An 8711-nucleotide genomic window follows, 5' to 3' on the forward strand; every position below is an offset into this window, starting at 1 on the left:
CTCAGCAGCGCCTCCCTGGCAGGTCCTGAGGACAGACGGGGTCCCCCCGGCGCAGAAATGCCGCCTGGGCACCGCGCGGGGGCGGTGGGAGGCCCGGGCCCCAGCGGCCAGGCCCTGGGAGTGGGCGGCAGGGGACCCACGCCATCCGGGTGCAGCCACCCTAGGCGGCACGTGACTTGGGCACCAGGTCCCTTCTCGGATCCCCTTCTCTTCCCGGGCTGAGCTGGACGGCCGTCCCCTCGGAAATAAGCAGAAGGCGGGGCAGGCGCCCTCGGAGGTGCGGGCCCTGGGAGACCAGGTGGAACGTGGCCACCTCTCCCCTGCTTGTGGCCCCATCCTGAGGCCCCCTGGGGAGGCAGGTGCTGCGGGTCCCCCTCCTCACCGGGCAGTCTGGGTCCGGGGATCCCATGTGTGTGCGCACCCAGGCTGAGGGGAGAGACCCCTGAGGAGGCGTGGCTGCGAGGCCCTCCAGGCTGGGGCTGCAGGGAGCATCTGGGGGTGCTCATGGCCAGCCTGCGAGGGGGAATGCTGGCGTGTGAGCGCCTGGGAGCCACCAGAGCCAGGGGGCCTGCAGGCTGCAGGCAGGGAAGGCTGGCTGGAGGAGGAGGCCTTCCTCCTGGGGCCCTGGGGAGGGGGGGGACGGGAGGGGGCGGGGCAGGGGGGTAAGGCAGATGAGCCTGAGCCCTCCCCTCCTGACCCAGCCCAGGAGAGGGAGCTGCTGTTCTGAGCCCAGATTCAACCCTCCCCTCTTCCGGGAGGCGGGGGGAGGGGGGGAAAGGGGATGGAGGGGGGGTGGGGGGGGGTCTTCCCTGACCAGCCAACTAAGCCATCGCCGCCCCGCCCCCCAGGGAAGACCCTGCCCTCGGAGCAGGTCTGCCCTCCTCGGCTCCAGGAGGGCATGACCCGTCTGGTGCCAAGAACAGTCCCGGCACAGCCGCCCAGGGCACCTGCCCCAGATTTATCAATGAAGAAGCGGTGCTGAGAGAAGGCAACGTGTCTTAAAGGCACAGGGCGCAGAAATGGCAGAGGTCTGGCTCCAGGGGCCCCAGCCACCTGCCTCCTGTCAGCGCTCAGCCCAGCGTCCCCTGGGTGCCTCCCACAGGAGCCTGCCCAGCAGAGGGCGAGCCCACATCCTGGCCGCCTGGGCCTGGCACCACGTAGCCACATGCACGGGTCTTACCCTGCCAGCACCCAGTGATTCACGCTTCCCTGGGAGCCCAGCCCAGCTGCAGGCGGGTACTGGGAGCACACAGCCCGGTGGCCATAGGGCAGACGTGGGATGTGCGTCCCAGCCCCGCCCCTGGGCAAGGCGTCCTGGGTTCCCCACCAACCTCCACCCGCCCACGCCGCTGCTCCGCGGCTCCGGAAATGTGTAGGTGAAACTTCTCTGAAAACCACAACTGCATGGGAAGGAGGACAAACCAGAACTGCATGGGAAGGAGGACAAACCAGAACTGCATGGGAAGGAGGACGGCAGGGAAGGGCGAAGAGCAGGGGCCCGGGACGCCCGCCCCCCTGCCCCGGCCTCTGCAGCCGCCCTGGCCTGGGCTCCTTGCCCTGCTGGGTTTTTCAGGCGGAGGCCCTTTAATGCCGCACCTCAGCCCGTGAAGTCCTGGAGTCTGAGTCGGGGGCCCAGGGAGATAAAACACCTTCCCTCACTCCAAGCTCAGAGGCCAGGCCCGGGGTTCTCAGTGGCTGCTATGGGCGGAGCTGCTTCCCCCTAAAATTCATCTGTTGAAACCCTAACCCCCCCAGCCCTCAGAATGTGACTGTATTTGGAGACGAGGCCTTCAGAGAGGTGGTTACGATAAAGTGAGGTGGTCGGGTGGGTCCCGATCCAATCGGACTGGGTCCTTACAAGAAGAAGTGGGGCGTGCGGGGGCCAGGGCGCTCACGCACAGAGCGAGCGAGCGAGCGGTGTGAAGACAGAGGCCTCCGCGGAAACCCCACCTGCCGGCACTTGGCCTCGGGCCTCCGCCTCTGGGAGCTGGAACCGAGAGGAGACCATTTCGGACCGTTGAGCCACGCGGGCTGTGGTATTTTGCAACCCCAGCAAAGTAACACGGTGGCCGTCCACCCTGTGGGGGAGGAGGGGAGGTCATTCTGGGCTCAGTTGGGGGAGGACCTAGCCAACACAAGACAAGACCCCAGCGGGGAAGGCCAGGAACGGAGGCCGCGCTTTTGGAAGACCTGATTCCTGCAGCCGAGCTGATGGGGAGAGGGCTGGGCAGGGGTCAGGCCGGACTCAGCACAGCCCTGGGCCACAGGAGGCAAGAGGCAGCACTGCCCGGGGCGCTGCCGGGCCTGCCGCGTGCCAGGAGCTGCCTGAGAAGGCCCCGGCGACCCAGTTCCCCCCTGACAGCGTCCCCACCCCCTCGCCCACCTCTGCCTGGCATGCACACCCTCCCATGCTGGGCCTGGCACAGCGCCCTTCCCGCATGCCTGTCCAGGAAAGCCCACTCAGCCTCCCCCTCACCTACCGCCCCTCCCTTCATGCCTCCGAGTGCCCGCGGCACACAGTGTGGGCGTCACCTCGTGGGGCTCCCCGCCCGCCCGGCTGCCGCGTGCGGGGCTACAGACTGTGCCGATGCCCCACCTGTCACGGGGGAGGTGGCCTGGCTGCCAGCCGGGCCAGAGAGACTGGGCTCAGCTCGCAGCCGGGAGCCGCCATCCATCAGGCCTGCCACCTGCCCGCTGCCACCTGTCCCTGTCCAGTCTCCAGGCCTGGGCTGCAGCCCACGTCTGGGCAGCTGGTCGAAGCCAGACATCCTGCCCTGCCAGGCAGCACCCACCGCCTCGCCGGGTCACCTCGCACACGGGCTGCCTGGGCCCTGGGGGCCTGCCTAGGCGCACGGCATGGCCACCCAACAGCCCCTGGGTCTTCCATGCCAGACCTACTGGCCCCGCCTGCCCAGAGCCCTGGCCACCAACAGGGCCAGGCGCCAGCCGCACCTGCCAGCACCATCCCCTCCACGGCCTCTGACCTACTTTCCCTCTGTCCCAGGAGGCCCTGGCCTGGTTTATGGTGACCGCTGTCTGCATATGTCAGGCTTCCGCCCCATCAGGCAGCCACGGGACCTGACGCCTAAACATCTGGGTGGGGCAGGAGGACACCACCGGCCGCCTGCGTAGGCTGCCAGGAATGCCCCCTGCCCTCCGCCCCCTGCCCTCCGCCCCCTGCCCTCCACCCTGGAGGGGGCGCCGTCCAACTGCGGCGCATCAAGGCCGCCTGCCTGGGAGAAGCATCCGGGCCCAAAGAGGCCCCGACGTGGAGAGTTTGCCGCCGGCTGACAAAACACTCATCCCTCCGTGGCACACGTGGTCCCGACGGTCACCGCTGGGCCCGGGAGCACCTGCCCGCTTACAGACGGGAAGACGGAGGCCAGGGAGGGAACCTGACCGACAGAATTCACACAGAGAGGTCACTAGATGGGCGGCTGCTCCCAGGCCACGCGGGTGGGAGAGTCTGGAGTGTGAGGACAGAAACTGCATGACTGTGGCCTGCGCCCTCAGCAGGTACTGCCCGGGGCACGGTGGCAGGGCCAGGCGGTTCCACCCTCCAGGACACGCAGGACTGTCCTGCCTGACCCGCTCTTGCCCCCACCCAGACCCAACTCCCGGAGCTCAGAGGCCGCACCTGCCCACCCGGGAAGCCCAGGCCCAGCCGGAGTGGAGGCGGCCGCAGGGCGCAGTCCGTGAGGCAGGGCAGCCGGAAATAATTCCTAAGGCACCGGGAGCCGCGGGGAGCACCACACCAAGGGGGAGCCCCAAGGGCCGTGTTGGGGTTGGGTCTGGCCCGTGTGGGCTCCCAGGCCACCGGGCCCCTGCCAGGATGCCTGTCCCTGTACTCGGCACCAGGCACCAGCCTTCTCCGTCCCCAACGTGATGCTCTGAGGTGTGGACAGTCCTGGGGAGCCTGGGGACTGGGGTCAGGTGACCTGGAGGTGAGCACAGGGCTGTGGACTCAAGGTCCCTCCCACCACCTGGCCATCTGTGGGCAGCATTCCGGGCTTCCTCTGCTGCGGGGCTGGCTCAGCGGCAGGCGCTCCTGGAAAAGGCCGGCTCCCGTTGGGTGAACTCCGGGGCGGCTCTGGTGGGAGGGAGACCCCTCGGCCCCCGTGCACCTGGAGGAAGCTGGGCAGTGGGGTGGGAGGGAGACCCCTCGGCCCCCGTGCACCTGGGGGAAGCTGGGCAGTGGGGTGGGAGGGAGACCCCTCGGCCCCCGTGCACCTGGGGGAAGCTGGGCAGTGGGGTGGGAGGGAGACCCCTCGGCCCCCGTGCACCTGGAGGGAGCTGGGCAGTGGGGTGGGAGGGAGACCAGAGCGCAGGCCTCGTTAGGGGCAGGGCGAGCTCAGGCGGGCAGGCGGGCTGTGGGCGCCTCCCCGGGGTCTCAGCACAGGTCCACTTGGGGTGCAGTGTGGTCTGACTCCTGTTAGGGGCTGGGAGCTGCTACAAGGTCCAGCCTCGGGGGTCGGGGCAGGGGTGCCGGGGAGGCCCCCATCCTGGCGACACCCGTGCCCAGCCCCAGCTGCGAGAGGCCTCTGTGCCCCCTGGCTGGGTGTGCTGCCGTTGTGACGAGCTAATTATTAATCACGGACAGGAGCGAAGGGAAGGCCGGGCACGCTCCCTGCAGAACGCTGGGGGAGGGAGCCCAGAGTGAGGACGGACGCACGCGCAGTGAAGCTGGGGGGACGGGAGGTGCCTGCTGTCAGCAACACCTGGGAGCAGAGGTCACCGGCCAGAGGGGGCGTGGCCGCTGCAAGGGGGCGAAATTGGGGATAGTTATTCCTCTGAACAAAGAAGCCGGTTCGTCTTGGCACGCTTGGCTCATGGCTCACGCTTGGCTTCCTGGCATTCTCCATGGGGCCCACGGCCGTGGACCCCCCCCACCCCACCACGGACTGATGCTGGACCCGACCCGGCTCCAACATGGAGAGGAAACTGCATGCTGGCTCAGCATCTAGCTCTGCTGCACCCCAGCCGCACCCCAGCCGCACCCCAGCCGCGCCCCCAGCCGCACCCCCAGCCGCGCATCTATGAGCCAAGCAAGGGAATGGGCTTGAGCAGAGCCGTAAACTACGATGCTCAGGCCGATAAGGCAGCTCGCCCGGCGTGTTTATTTGCCTTTTTATATGGAAAGTCCATAAAAACGCAGAGAGGCCATGACACAGGCCCGGGAGCCAGGTGGCCCGACTCAGCGGGGGAGAGGGAGGGGCACGCTGACTCTGTTAAGGGGGGGTCAGGGGTGCGTGGGGATGCGGGGGCAAGGGATGGGCTGCTGGGGCGCCCGGAGCACCTGAACGGAGGGAGAAACCCTGCTTCCAACAGGCCCGCGTGCAAGCAGCACCCCCCACTCCCCCCGGAGGAGACACCCCGACGAGGAAGGACAGTCCGTGTCCAGTTCACAGGTTTTGGAACGTAAACAGGGGCGTCGTGCTGAGTCCGAAAGAAGAGGGAAATGCCAAAAGGAGGAGGAAGACCCGTGGGAACAGCCGATCTGACAGACCCATGAAGTCCACTCCTGGGGGCAGGCGGCTGGGCGCGACGGTGGCCGCGGACCCGGTGGGCGGGGACAGTCGGGGAGACTCCAGGACAATACAGGACAATGGAGACGTGTGAACAGGGCATGAGGGCCAGCGGGGGAGACAGTGAGGGAACTTGGACTTGGCACAGGAGCTCTGTCCCGACAGCAGTGCTGACGGGGAGACCCCGGAACCTGGAGCAGCTCGCTCCACCCCCTGAACAGGCGGGGAAACTGAGGCCAGGGAGGGGCAGCGGCCTCTGAGAAGTACAGGAATGCAGCCAGTCCTGCAACTTGTCCACGGGGCCCTCCTAGGTGCCAGCCCAGGCAGGGAGGGCCCCCCCGCCGCCACCCGTGTGCAGAGGCAGACCGACAAGGGCCCTGCAGAGCTCATGGGGGCGCAGGGAGTCCCAGGCCGGGCCTTGGCTCTGAGAGCTCCTCGCAGAGGGTCCAGCCGGGGGTCCAGCCGGGACCGGGGTCGGGAGGTCTCCTGGGAAAAGGGGGTTAGGGTTCCCTCTGGAAGAACTGGGTTGCACTGTGGGCGGGGTGAGCGGGTGCCCCGAGCCAGAAACTACCGTCCTCCCAGGAGAAGGCATTTCACAGTTTGCAGAACTGGAAGCAGGGAATGGGGAGCACACTGCCGCGGCCCCCAAGCCCTCCATGACCCCCAAGCCCTCCATGACCCCCACGCCCTCCGCGGCCCCATGTCCTCCGCGACCCCCACGCCCTCCGCGGCCCCACGCCCTCCGCGGCCCCACACCCTCCGTGGCCCCCACACCCTCCGTGACCCCCACACCCTCCGCGGCCCCATGTCCTCCGCGACCCCCACGCCCTCCGCGACCCCCACGCCCTCCGCGGCCCCCACACCCTCCGCAGCCCCCATGCCCTCCGTGACCCCCACGCCCTCCGCGGCCCCCACGCCCTCCATGACCCCCACGCCCCCGTGGCCCCCACACCATCCGTGGCCCCCACGCCATCTGTGGCCCCCACACCCTCTGTGACCCCCACACCCTCTGTGACCCCCACGCCCTCCGTGGCCCATGCCTTGCTCTGTGTCGGTCAGGGCCGCTCACAGCCTTCCCTGGGGACATGCTGGCTGTGCCCATTTTACAGAAGACGGGCTAGAGGCTCCGAGGCCTGGTCTGCTGCGAGGGGGAGGGAGGTGAGCCCTGCTTTACCTGAGCCAGACCCTGTGTCCACAGGCAGACGCCCTCATCCGCAGGGGAGGGGACAGTAAGACCTCCAACAGCCAAACAAAGGGAAAAGCAGGAGCCTGTGAACCCCTTTCTCAGAGGCCCTGACCCCCAGGCTTTGTACACACGCAGGGTTGGGAGGAAGCTGTCCCCGTGTAACCGGACAAACAGTGGGTCCGTGCTGCCTGTCGCTACCTGAGCCAATTAAGCAGGGACAGGGTTGACTCACACCTGAGTGTTTATACTGATGTTGCTGGCAGCATGGAGAGCAGCAGGTCATCCACAAAAGTCTGCTCTGCAGCCCACCATAAGCCGGCTGCTTATCTCTCTATATAAAAGGCTAACATGCAAAGTGTCCCCTTGGGCATTTGACCAGGAGACCAGGAGTTCGATTGCTAGCTATGATGTGCACTGACCACCAGGGGGCTGGCGCGGAACACAGGAAGGTCCCAGCCAGCAGCCAGAAGGCCCCCGATCGGCTCTGATCGCCAGCCGGGCCCAGGGACCAGAATTTGGTGCACCGGGCCTCTAGTCTATGTATATAAAACCCTAAGCGACCCAAGGACCGGCTGACCGGTCGCTATGATGTGCACTGACCACCAGGGGGCAGACGCTCAACGCAGGAGCTGGCCCCTGGTGGTCAGTGCGCTTTCATACCAGACACCGGGCTCATGGCTGGCAAGCACGGTCGCGACAGCACGAGCCTCTGCCGCCTCCACGGCAGTGCTACCAAGTGGCGACGGCAGCGGCAGGCGCAGCGGGGCCAGGATGAGCAGGAGCCGCACGGTGCCCGGCCTGGGCTCCTCCCCGCCTGCCTGCTGCTTCGCGCACCGCTACATCCCCCGAGGGGCCCCGGATGGCGAGGGGTTGCAGGCCAGGCTGAGGCCCCCATCGGTGCACGAATCCATGCACCGGGCCTCTAGTATAGGTACAAGTACAGAGGAAAGCAGGCAACAGGGCAGGATACGGATAAGCAAAGGGACTAGGGGTCCTCAAAGGGCTGAGTGACAGGCACGGGCTGGGGCTTCATGGGAAACAGCCACAGGGAGTGTCATTACCAGGTGAGCAGGCTGGAGGTCGGCGAAGGCCTGCCGGTGGCGAAAGGGGCTGGGGACCCTCAAAGGGCTGGCGGCTCTGGCTTCTGTAACCAATCTTCGTTCATCTTTCCTTGATGACAGGCAGCTCCTAAGGGGCAGGAGGGGCCGCGTCTCCACGTCAGCTCCAGCCAGGTGGCAGGCGCCTTCTTTCATCCGGTGAAACCACCACGGTTGCCGAAACCGGTGTGGCTCAGTGGATGGAGCGTCGGCCTGTGGACTGAAGGGTCCCGGGTTCGATTCCGGTCAAGGGCATGTACCTTGGTTGCGGGCACATCCCCAGTGGGAGGTGTGCAGGAGGCAGCTGATCGATGTTTCTCTCTCATCGATGTTTCTAACTCTCTATCCCTCTCCCTTCCTCTCTGTGAAAAATCAATAAAATATATTAAAAAAAAAACCCATCACGGTTCACAGAGCGTGATTCATGCTTCATACAACATAGCTGGTCCCCCCACATCCTGTTCCTTCCCCTTCCCCACCCCCCGCCCCGTGCGCGGTATTTGCTCGCCAGCGTCCACATGAGAAGCGTCCAAATCCACAGAGACTGTTTTGCATTTATTGGAGCCAAACTGTTGACAATCGCCAGGAAGCAAAATCTCACGGGACTGGGATAGTGCTCCGGAGAAGGGCAGCTTTGCTTGCACCTTATTGCACCCGTGACAGTCCAAGCGGTCTCAGGGAATCCACCGGTGATGGGTGAGGGGGCGGGAGAGAGCCAAGCCGGGAAGCCTCTGGGGTTGGGTGAGAAGTAAAGTGATGGACACAGACTTCTTCCACATGTGTGGGTATGGGGTCGTGTGCAGGTAACCGTGAACAGGGTAACAAGGACAGGGAGGGGGCTTGTGGTCTCTGTCCGGGGCTTGAGGAGGAAAGGACCTGGCATTCCAAAGGTGTGTTATCCTA

The sequence above is a fragment of the Plecotus auritus genome (genome assembly GCF_963455305.1).
Source record: "Plecotus auritus genome assembly, chromosome: 3".
Classification (NCBI taxonomy): domain Eukaryota; kingdom Metazoa; phylum Chordata; class Mammalia; order Chiroptera; family Vespertilionidae; genus Plecotus; species Plecotus auritus.